The sequence below is a fragment of the Spermophilus citellus genome, assembly GCF_964194105.1.
Source record: "Spermophilus citellus genome assembly, chromosome: 4".
NCBI classification, from domain to species: Eukaryota; Metazoa; Chordata; class Mammalia; order Rodentia; family Sciuridae; genus Spermophilus; species Spermophilus citellus.
The window spans coordinates 26,081,732-26,093,964 of record NC_138185.1 but is presented as its reverse complement, the minus strand read 5'-3'; the positions used below and the strand labels follow the sequence as shown (position 1 = coordinate 26,093,964).

The following is a 12,233-nucleotide window of genomic DNA, read 5'->3' as shown; positions in this document are numbered from 1 at the left end:
AGGCTACCAGTGGATTCTTCTAAGGGCCCATTCATCTTTTCTCAGAAATCATTTTACTTTCTCCTAAATTGCTTACAATTCCTCCCCCTTGCCCCTATGAAGAGTTTATGTAAGTTTCTAATCTCACTGGATATTTAGGTACACTTTTCTTCCATGCATATAATAAATATGTATGCCTTTTCTCCTCGAATCTGTTGCCAGTTTATTTCATAGACTCAGAGGGCAAAGGCAAAGTTTTCCCTCCCCTACACATCTATGTAGTTTAAAAAAAAAAAAAAAAAAGCAAGGGAGTTATAAACACAAAATTCAGGAGAATGAGCTGGGTGTGGTGGCTCATGTTTGTAATCCCAATGATTTGGGAGGTTGAGGCAGGAGGATAGAGAGTTCAAAGCCAGCCTTAACAATTTAGTGAGGCCCTAAGCCACTCAGCTAGACCCCATCTCTAAATAAAATGTAAAAAAGGGCTGGGGATGTGGCTCAGTGGTTAAGCACCCCTGGGTTCAATCCCAGGTACTCCTCCCCCACCCCAATTTTTTTTTCCCCCAGGAGAATGAGTAGGGAGGTGGCTGAGATTAGGGAAGGGCACAAAGGGGGCTCTGTGGTACTCACACGTTTGATTTCTTAAACTGAGTGATGCCTTTACAGTTATTTTCCTATTCTTGAAACTGTACACTTGCATTAGATATTTTCCATTGTATTTATGATTAAGTTATTTTAAAAAAGATGATGATGATGAAGCAGCAGCTGGGCATGCTGGCACACATCTATAATCCCAGATATTGGGGAGGCTGAGGCAGGAGAAATGCCAGTCTCAGGTTAGCCTTGGCAACTGAGTGAGAGTCTGTCTCAAAAAGGGAGAAAGAAAGAAAAGAAAAAGAAAAAAGGGCTGGGGAGTAGCTCAGTGGTAAACTGTCCTGGGTTCAATCCCCAGTGTGTGTGTATATGGGAGAGGGGCAGAAGGTGCATTGGAACAATGCAATACTCTGAGCCAGAACTGCAACCAGTAACTGACTACATACGTGGTGCCTGAAGGGTTAAGCCTGTTTCTCTGCCTGTGGGTGGGAGGGCAGGCAGCAGCTGGGGCACAATGGGAGTTCCTGGCTCCAGCTGGCTCCAGCCTGGCTCCAGCTACACGCCCAGGAACTGGCACCTGTGTGTGTGTGGGGGGTGCCCTCTGGACAGGTGGCACCTGCAGTCCTTGGTGACTTGATACATGTGAAGGGCTGGGCCCAATCAGATAGATGGTGGCCTCTGGTAAAGAAACTTGCTGGTGACAGCTTAGAGCTTGTGAGAAGGGAAAGGGGTTCTCCTAGCAAGATGGGGGTGGAGAAGGAAGTGGGTGGGCTGGGAGCAGATACCAGGGGAGACTGGTGGGATTAGCACCTGCTGAGAGTAAGATTAGGTTTCTTGGGAAGGGCTCATCTATCTAATGCTCCTGAAAGCTGTCTCCCGGTGGCTTTTCTCTGCTGGACAGATGGTGTCTGAGCTGCCTCTTGGAAGGTGGGATCCTTGAGGGGATGGTGGAGGTGGGGTGTGACCTGCTGCCTGTTTTCAGAGGCCTGTTAGTCCCTGGGACTCACTGACTTCCAGTGAAAATAAGAATGGCTTGAGTTAACTCTTACTCAAGGCTCTTCACACAAATTACCCCCATTTAGTTTTCACAGCATCCAAATGCCTGTGGCCTAGACAAGGTTTACGTTTGGGGAAACTGAAATTTGCCCAAAGTCAATCAACAAGCAAACCAGAACTTGAATGCAGGCAGTCACCACACTCCACAGCCCCAGCCTAACCATCATTGGCTATTGGTCTTTCTTTCTCATTAAATGGTGGCTAGCTCCTTCCAGGTGGTCCAGTCAAAAACTTGGATCTTGGTGCTGGGGTAGTAGCTCAGGGGTGGAGCACTCGCCTAGCACATGTTCAATCCCCAGCACTACATAAAAATAAATAAATTAAATAAAGGTATTAAAAAAAAAAAAAAAAACCACAAAACCCTGGATCTCTCTTTCTCTCTCTTCCCCTTCTTCCACATCCAGTCATCAACAAATCCAGCCTATCAAACTGTGACCACTGCTCACCTCTCCTATCACAGCTCCACCTTGGGATAAACCTCCACTGTCATCTGCCCAGCTTCTCACTGGTATCTTGCTCTTGCTCTTGCCTGTATAATTTGTTCTCCAGTGACCAAAGAGATTTTTCTAAAACCTAAGTCAAAGTCTATCATTTCTTGGCTCAAAAATCCTCTATTCCTGGGCTGAGTTTGTGGCTCAGCAGTAGAACGCTCACCTCGCACGTGTGAGGCCCTGGGTTCGATCCTCAGCATCACATAAAAATAAATAAATAAAATAAAGGTATTATGTCCAACTACAACCAAATATACATATATAATTTTTAAAATCCTCTAGATTTTCCACTACTAGAATAAAAGAAGGTTGGATATGGCTCTATAGGGCTGGCCCATGGCCACCTCTCAGACTTATTTCCATACTCTCCTCTTGCTTAGCCTGTACTCCAGCCATCCTGGCCTCCTTGATGTACCTGAATATGTCTGGGAGTCTTTTTCCCCTCTACCCGCAACACTCCTCCCCAGATATCTGTATGAATCATGCCTCCACTGCAATCAGATCCAATGACCTTATCAAGAAGCCTTCCTGACTACCCTAGTTAATAAAAAGGAAACCTTTCCCATCGCTGTGCCCCCACCCTGCTGTATTATTCCTATAGCATTAACTACTACCTGACATGTTAATTTACTTAGAATCCTTCTCCCTCCCTAGAATATCCATTTGTTGAGAAGTGGGACTTCAGTTTGTTCAGACAGTATGCCCAACCTCTATTTAGCTTAGTGCCTGACAAATGGCAGGAACTCAATAAATATTTGTTAATGAACAAATGAATGAATGGCCAACATCCCTTAGGAAATGACTCAGACTCAGTGGGGGAAGGCTGCCTGAGTGTCCTTGGCTTTCTCAGCCTGGATGACCTTCGGTAGCCCCAAGGCAGTGGTCAATGTCCTTCTCTATTACGAAATGACCTGAGCACACAGCATCATCACTGTGTCATCCCTGTGTCTACACACAAACACACACACAGGAGCATGGGACTTGGAGCAGGGCGGTGCTGAAAGAGGGAATGAGCTGGGCAGTTGAAGTCCAGGTTCAGCAAACTCTAGGGCACTTGTTTCTAAGTCATTGTCCTTGCCACTGCTGCCCCACGAGGTCCTTGCACTTTGTACAATTTGACTTTTATTCCCACAAACAGAGTCATTAGAGGGTTTTGAACAAAGCAATGATAGGATCTGACCTACATTTGAGAAGGATCACGGGTTGCTATACGGATAACCAATCACAGGGGGCCAGGGCAGAGCAGGGAGACCAGGGAGCAGGTGGTCTCCTTGTCTAGGTGAGTCACAATGGCAGATGCTGCCCTCTCAGATCCTGTTTTCCAGCTGTTGCCCAAACCAGACCTGAAATGGCAATAGCACGTTCTGGGGACTCTCTTGAGTGGCTTCCGTTTTATCAGTAGAATACCTCCTCAGTCCTCCCAAAAGCTAGTGAAGTTCTAGCAATAATCACATTTTACAGAAGAAAACCAAGGTTCTGAGAGGTAAAGTCACATGTTAAAGATGATACAGCAAGAGCTGGGGTTGTGGCTCAATGGTAGAGCACTGGCCTAGCATATGAGGCACTGGGTTCGATTCTTAACACCACATAAGATGAATAAACAAACAAATAAATAAATTGTGTCCATCTACAACTAAAAATTAAAAAAAAAAAAAAAGACACAGCAAACTGCCAGCCTCCAAAGCCTGCCCTCTTTCCGCTTGAATAGGCTGCTTCCAAAGCAGCATCATTCTACATAGGCTCCAAAGTTCAGGTCCAAGCCAGTGTTTCAGCAGGCCTTGCCCAAGCTTATCCAATGGCTGGTCTCTCTTTTGAGAACCTATCAACAGGACTACCATCTGCTGAGTACTCCCAGGGTATTGGGTGCACTCCTAGGGTATTGGGTGTACTGCAGAATGCCTATTTATTTATTTGGACTCGTTGCCAGGCTGGTCTTAAAACTCACATGAGCTTGAGTGATCGATCCTCTTGTCTCACACTCCCAAGCAGCTGATTGTACAGGCACATGCAGGCCACCAGGCCCAGCTATGCATGCTTTTCATGTTATCTCATGGTATACTTTAGTGACCGGAGTCATATACCCTGTGGCATATATTTTATTTTATTTTTTTATTTTTTATTTTTTTTAAAGAGAGAGTGAGAGAGGAGAGAGAGAGAGAGAGAGAGAGAGAGAGAGAGAGAGAGAGAGAATTTTTAATATTTATTTTTTAGTTCTCGGTGGACACAACATCTTTGTTGGTATGTGGTGCTGAGGATCGAACCTGTGGCATATATTTTACACATGAAAATAGTATAGCTGAGAAAGGCAAAGTCACAGGCAAGACAGTTGTATGTTGTCCCTACCTCTAGGGCACTCAGCCATCTTTTTACTACTTTCTTTTAAAAAATGTACTTCCTTTACTCCCCACACCCCTTGGTCACTGGGTCAAGGGGGAATCTCCAATTGATCACAGTGTGGGGTCTGCTCTGCTCGGAAATGTAAGCAGTTTTGGCTTCTGGACCAGACTCTGAAAGTTTTAAGGTGAAAGTCCACTTTGCCCATTCTAAAGTGCTGGGTTTGAGCCTAGAACTTGGGCAGGAGATCAGGAGAGTCAGGAGTTCTTGCCAAGGTCACAGAGCAAAATGAAGATGGCAAGATGGAGGAGAGGGACAGGGGACTTTCCTATGAATTGTCCAGTCCCTCAGGGACAGTGATCCATTAGCTTGAGAAGGCATGAGGACAGCTTTTCCCATGAAAATGAATCTTTTAGGTCTTTAAAAGCAGTGAGGCCATGTATGTGGAACATGCTTATAATCCCAGCTATGGGGCAGACTGAGGCAGGAGGATAGCAAGTTCAAGGCCAGTCAGAGCAACTTAGCAAGATCCTGTTTCAAAACAAAATTTTTAAAAAGGGCTGGGGGTGTACCTCCATGGCAGAGCATTTCTTCCTCCTTTTTTGGGGGTACTAAGATCTTGAACCCAGCATACTTTACCATTAGCTATATTCCCAACCTTTCATTTTTTTATTTTGAGACAGTGTCTCACTAAGTTGCTGAGACTGCACTCAAATTTGGGATCCTCTTGCCTCAGCCTCTTGAGTTGCTAGGATTAAAGGTGTGTGCCACCATGCCTGGTAGCAGAGCACTTCTCTAAGAATGAGCAAAGCCCTGGGTTCAATCTCCAGTTCAAACACACACACACACACACACACACACACAGGAGCATTGCTCCTTCTAGCCACAACCCTGAAGACAGGTGAAACACCCCTACCCCAGCCTCATTCTGAAAAGCCTTGAAGAGTAGGAAGGAAGGGGCAATGACTTTCAGTTCCCGTAATGTCTAGAAGCAGCAGCTGATTCAGCTAGATGATGTCACCTTCCCAAACCTCCTGACCAGCAGCTGAGATGGTAAAAGCAGGAAACTGGGGGATACTCATCTGGCTACGTCCAAACATGCCTCTGGCAAAGGCCTGCAGTAACCCCAGGCTCTGGAGGCATTCTCCTGCAGCTGAGCAGAAAGAGCTCTCTCACTTGGGATGATATTAAGTGTCCTTCAAGACCCTCATTCCAAGTGCTTCCCAACATCGTTTTGCTAAGCAGCTTTCTACACATCCACAATTAATGATGTTTCATTTATTCCAGAGGTGGAGCACTGGAAAGAAACCTGGCTTTAGAGCCAGATCAATCTGTCTGAACCCAGGTCTTACTATGTACAAACTGCAGGACTCTAAGTAAGCAATTTCATCTCTCTGAACCTTAGTTTCCTCACTGTAAAATAAAATAGGGTCAACTGACCACATACCACTCAGGTTAGGTAGAAGAAGTCAATGAGAAAATGCATGCAGAAAGCATGGAATGGGAGTGGTACTCAATAAATGGTAGTTATCACTATTCCATTAGGATCTTTGCAGGAGATATATATATATATATATATATATTTTTTTTTGTATTGGGGATTGAACTCAGGGGTGCTTTACCACTGAGCTACATCCCCAGTCCTTTTTCTTTTTTTCTTTTATTTTTAGCTGTAGATGGGCACAATACTTCTGTTTATTTAGTTTTATGTGGTGCTAGGGATTGACCCCAGGGCCTCATACATGCTAGGCAAGCGTTCTACCTCTGAGGTACCACCCCAGCCTCTTATTTTTTATTTTGAGACAAGGTCTTGCTAAGTTACTGAGGCTGGCCCTTAATTTGCAATCCTCCTGCCTTAGCCTCCTGAGATGCTGGGATTACAGGCATGCACCACCATGCCCAGCTATAAGGGATTTGAAAGATCATCTTTATCTATGATACAAAGGGAAATAAGGCACAGACTGGGCCCACCAGTGTCAGAGCTGAGCACCTGTACCCAAGTCAAGTCAATCCTGCCTTTTCTCTACCTGCAATATCTTTGTTTCACAAATTCCCAGCTGGCTCTTTCTCTTACTCTCAACTAAAATCTGTATATAGCCAACTCTTCTAGCTTTATCCTAGTAAGAGAGACTCTTCTACACATGCTCAAAACTGGACCACCCCTGAGTTTCTTCATGAGAGTCTGTGCCCATGCTCACATCTTAGTTTACATGGTCCTCTATGATGGGTGCACCAGCCCTTCTGTAAATCTCAGTGCAAATCTTACCTCTGCTCACTTGGCATTTACCATTTCTTGTTAGCTTTCACAAGATGTCTTTCTATGAGTCTTACATCTTTTGTCTCTAATTCAATGGAACTATGTGAAGACCAGAACTGGGGCTTCAATGGCACTACCTAAATTAATAAACCTGAGGTCGGGTGGCAAATGCCTATAATCCCAACAATTTGGGAGACTGAGGCAAGAGGACCACAAGTTTGAGGCCAGCCTGGGCAACTTAATAAGACCCTGTCTCAAAAAGGCTGGGGATATAGCTCTATGGTAGAGCACCCCTGAGTTCAATCCCTAGTACCATCAAACCCAAACAAAACAAAACAAAAACCTGGGAAAAGTTTCCCTGAAACAAAGTTGTTTGGGTCCAGAAAGGCCTAAGGAGGGAATCTAGGCTCTTTCCTGCTGGATTGGCCTCTCTATAAGCAGATAGGAAAAGGAGATCATTCTGTCACAATCTAGGAATCCAGTTGATGAGGCAGGGAGCCAGCCAGCAAATCCCTGACAACCGCAAGATCACATGATTAGATTTTCTAAAACCCACCATTTTCTTTTCATTTTGGTACTGGGGATTGAACCTAGGGGAGCTCTATGACTGAGCTACACCTTTTTTTTTTTTTTTTTTTTAATTTTGAGAAAGAGTCTCACTAAGTTGCTGAGGCAGTCCTTGAACTTGTGATCTTCCTGTCTTAGCCTCCCTAGAAGCACTGGGATTATAGGCATGGGCCACTATGCCTGGTCAAAACCCATCATTTTTCAAGAATCTGGGCAAACTAAGCATGATGGCGCATTCCTGTAGTCCCAGCTATTTGGGAGGCTGAGGTGAGAGTATCGTGTGAGCTCAGAGGTTCAAGATCAGCCTGCCCAACACAGTAAAAGCCTGCCTCATAAAAAATCAGAAAATAAAAGGCTGGGTGCGGTGGTGCACACCTATAATCCCAGTGTTTTGGGAGGCTGAGGCAGGAGGATTGCAAATTAAGTCAGCTTCAGCAACTTAATAAGACCCTGTCTCAAAATAAAAAGGCTGGGGATATAGCTCAATGGTACAGCACCCCTGAGTTCAATCTCTAGTACCATCAAACCCAAACAAAACATGAGGCCCCAAGCAACTCAGCAAGACCCTGTCTCAAAATAAAAAATAAAAAGGGCTGGGGATGTGGCTCAGTGGTTGAGTGCCCCTGGGTTCAATCCCTGGTACCTAAACAAACAAACCTGCACAGTAGCTAGTTATCATACAGGATGGTAGGAAAACGTTGCTCAATTCAAAAGGTCCTAGGAGGTGTACAACTGTGTGACTTAATCTTTATTCTCAGTTCTTCTTATTCATATTTTCCTTGTACTTGACTCCCTTGGCCATTTTATGCTTTAGATTGTATGAATTTTCCCAAGTTACTTCCAATTCTTTATAAAACAAAGTGAGGTTCCAATAAAAAATGAGTTGGTCCAGTTTTCTTTTTTCCTTTTTTTTTTGGTACTGGGGTTGGAACCAGGGGTGCTTTACCACTGAGCCACATCCATAACCCTTTTTAATTTTTACTTTGAGACAGGGTCTCACTAAGTTGCTTCAGACCTCACTAAATCACTGAGACTGGATTAGAACTTGGGATGCTCCTGCCTCAGACTCCCAAACTGCTCAGATTACAAGCATGCAGGCACCCGGCCAATTTTCTTCTTAATGCTATAGTTGTGAGTATAAAGAAATGATATTCCGAACAACTCATTGTAACAGTTAAGGATAAGTAGTAAAAGTAATACATGTAAATCACAGAGTACAGTGTTTGGCATTTAATGAGTATTCAAAAGGCAGATCTGAAGGAACTCTATTAATTCTCAGTAGCTTTTGTGCTCTGGGTCTGTTTTCTCATGTCTTATTTTTGTTCATTTGATTAAATCATTCATCCCAAAACTATCCAGTGAATATTTACTACCTGCAAGGAACATTTGTAGGCACTAAAGATTCAAATCCCCTATGACCATGAGGTTTGCTGGGGGTGTGGCTAGAGCACATGCTTAGCATGTGCAAGGCCCTGGGTTCAATCAGCAGCGCGCGTGCACACACACACACACACACACAAATCATGGGGCTTATATTCCAATAGAAGACACAGAAGAAAAACAAGAAAACAAAACTAAAATTTCAGATAGAAGTTGTTGCTATAACAAAAATAAAAAGTAAAAGACCAGAGTGTTAAAATGGAAGTCAAGGAGAGCCTCACAGAGGGTGTACCCTGTGGGCTAAGAAGGGAAACACCAGAAGCAGAACATTCCACATGGAAAGAACATCTCAAAGAGACATCCCTCACACAGGGACGAGAATGCCAGGATCCAGGAAAGACAAGGAGCCTATGCAGCTTGGGCAGAGTGAAGGAGAGCATGATGGAAAGAAGCGACTAACAGATCATGTAGACCTAGATAAGGACTCTGGCTTTTATTCCAAGTGCAGGAGGAGGCCACAGGTGAGGTTGTAAGCAAGAATGTTATAAGATCTGAAGTTGGTCTTTAAAAGACCACTTTGGCCCAGTAATGGATAGGAGTGGTTTTCTAAGATCATTCCCAGCTCCTATGAACTGGGTCTGAGCAAGAAAGATGAGGATGTAGTGGATGAGACTGGAGTGATTCCTACCCTAGGCAGGAGTAGGAACCTTGTGTGGTGGTACCTGTTCTGCAGTGAGAGGGAGTGGCCCACTCTGGGAGGGGTGAGAATCCCAGCTTGGAAAACATCCCCAAGCCACCTGTATTGTTTCTGCCTCCAGTGTGGAGGTTTCTGCCAATGACACAGAGCTCTGGAATGCGCCCCCACACACACACCCAATCTTCCGGTTACAGAGCCACGGTTGTATTTTGCATTCCTCCCAGGACTTAGCTCAAAGCTAGCCTACAGGAAATGGTCGATAGAGAGCTACTGATTGATTAATGAAGAGAGGGAATATTCCCAGCCATTAAGCAATTATTAATGAGTACTATGAGTACTATGTTGGTCTCTGGGGATGCAAGGTGAATAAGATGGGTCTCTGGTTCTCACTGAGCTCAGAATTCAGCAGAGAGACCCAAACCACAGACAACTACAATACTAAATACAACACTTATAGCAGCAAGAGGTATTAGGCCCCCTCCTATGCATAGATAGGACAAAGGCATTGGAGTCAGACAATCTGGGTTCAAATCTTTGATTAACTTCGTTAATTTCTCTGTCTCACTTCTCTGTGAAATGGGAATACAAGCACTGACTTCAATGATACTATTTTGAGAATTTAATGAATTAACACCTATAAAATTGAAGTAGAAATGCTCAATAAAAGTTGTCTATTAGGGCTGGGGATATAGCTCAGTTGGTAGAGTGCTTTCATGGCCCTGGGTTCAATCCCCAGCACCACATACAAAACAAGACACCCCGAGGCAGGTAATAGTATCATCCCTAACTGAGGCTCAGAGATGGGAAGATACATTCCCTGAAGCCAACAGTGAGTTTGTGAAGATGTCCAGTCAAACCCAACACCATAAGATTCCAGAGCCCATGCTTCCTACGATAAAACCATCCCCTTCTCATAGAGTTCCAACACAGCATCCAGTACACAGCAGGGGCCCCCAAAATGAAACCAGGTTATTATGCCACTGTCCATGGATATTTTCCAGCAGTAGGTATTGTGAAGCCCATGAGGGGCCTGTCACACTGAAGGGCTCTGAGAAGGGTTCAAAGGGCTAGCTTGGGTGCCAACTGCAGACTCTGCTCTGGGGTTCCAAAGATTTCTCTAAGGCTTGGGGTGCTAATATGCAATGCTACTTTCCACCACTAATCAGACCCAGAATCCCTCTCAACCCAGGTGCTCAGCCACCTGCATGGACAAGCAGGCAGTTTCCTCTGTATTGACCTCTCCTCTGGCCCTACAAACCTCTCAGTTTCACCACTCAGCCACTAGCCCGGACCCTCATACCTGCACCTGCTGCTTGACTCAGTCCCAGGAGACCAAGGGCCTTAGATTTGGGCTCCATCCCTGCACTCTGCCCCAAAGGAAAGAGCCATTTCTGAGTGACTCCCTGGGAATTTCCCTGACATGGTAGTCCCTAGGGTTCCATCTGAATGTGGGTGCTGTGAGCAAAGGAAAATTCTTCTCATAGATTAGCCGATGGAGAATGGGTAGAACAAGGTGTGGTTGTTCTTGTTCTAAATCAGAGGGTGAGGCCTGCTGTGCTCTGGGTTTTATGTTTAAGCAACACTGAGGCCGGCCAGAGTGTTAAAATGGAAGTCAAGGAGAGCCTCGTAGGTCAGAGCGTCCACTCTGGAGTCCAGCCTAGGCGGGCATGGATGTCCTGGGATTAGGAGTGATACTCATTTCTACTTCCTATTTGAGTCACATTTGGAGTCCTACTTTGTTTACTAATCCAAAGCAGAAGGCAACCAATGGCTGAATCAGTGAATAATGAGTCTCACAGTGAGAAGAAAGGAAAGAATCTGGTGAGCACTCTGCACTAGGTACTGACAGGACACTTTACATACTCCATTCATCATTAGGAATGTTTGTTAACTTGGTCATTAAACACTCAGTCACCATGTGCTAGGCCCAACAGTAGGTGATCATGGTAAATAAGACACTTTCTATCCTCCATAAACTTAGCCCCTTGCTTTGTTTTCACAACCTGTGAAGCAACCCATCCATAAAATATTCCCACTTTTATAGATGTCCAGGCCAAATGAAAGAAGTAAATTGTCCACATTCAGGAAGCAGGACAAGATATTGCTTTTTTTTTTTAAGAATTTTTTTTAGGGGCTGGGGATGTGGCTCAAGCGGTAGCGCGCTCGCCTCGCAAGCGTGTGGCCGGGGTTCGATCCTCAGCACCACATACCAACAAAGATGTTGTGTCCGCCGAGAACTAAAAATAAATATTAAAAAAAAAATTCTCTCTCTCTCTCTCTCTCTCCTCTCTCACTCTCTCTTTAAAAAAAAAAAAAAAAAGAATTTTTTTTAGTTATAGATGAACACAATGCCTTTATTTATTTTATGTGGTGCTTTGTGGTGAGGATTGAACCCAGTACCTCACAAACGCTAGGAAAGGGCTCTTGGAGCTACCACTGAGCCACAAGCCCAGCCCAAGATGTTGCTTCTATTTTAAAAATGCTTGTTAGTTCAATAAATATGAATGAATGAATTACACAGTCACAGCTGTGATCTTAATCAAGAAGGAACAGCAGCAAGACCAAAGTTGCTGGTTCTCAAAGTGCTTTTTCATCTATCGCCTCCCTAGGCCTCCCTGGTAGCCCACGATGGAGCAAGGCGGGTGTTATCTTTCCTCAACACGAGGCAACAGGCAGAGCTTGGCAAGAGACTCACAGACTCCAGCAAACAAGGAGTGGGGCCATCTTAGAAAACCCGAGTTCTCATATGCCCTGTTAAATTACTTGAATGTGTCCAACACTTACCATGTGCTACCTACCATGGGCTAGGCATGTTTCTATAAATGTAAAATATTTAACTCACTAAGTCTTCCAACTGGGCAACAAACACTGAAGTCAA

The 12,233-nt window shown here is 44.6% G+C and overlaps 1 protein-coding gene across 4 annotated transcripts in view; it reads right to left on the bottom strand.

The window, feature by feature from the left end:
- The window catches only part of BCL2L1 (BCL2 like 1), a 53,134-nt gene that overhangs the window by 23,202 nt on the left and 17,699 nt on the right, over positions 1-12,233 (bottom strand). The gene's annotated exons all lie outside the window — the stretch shown is intronic.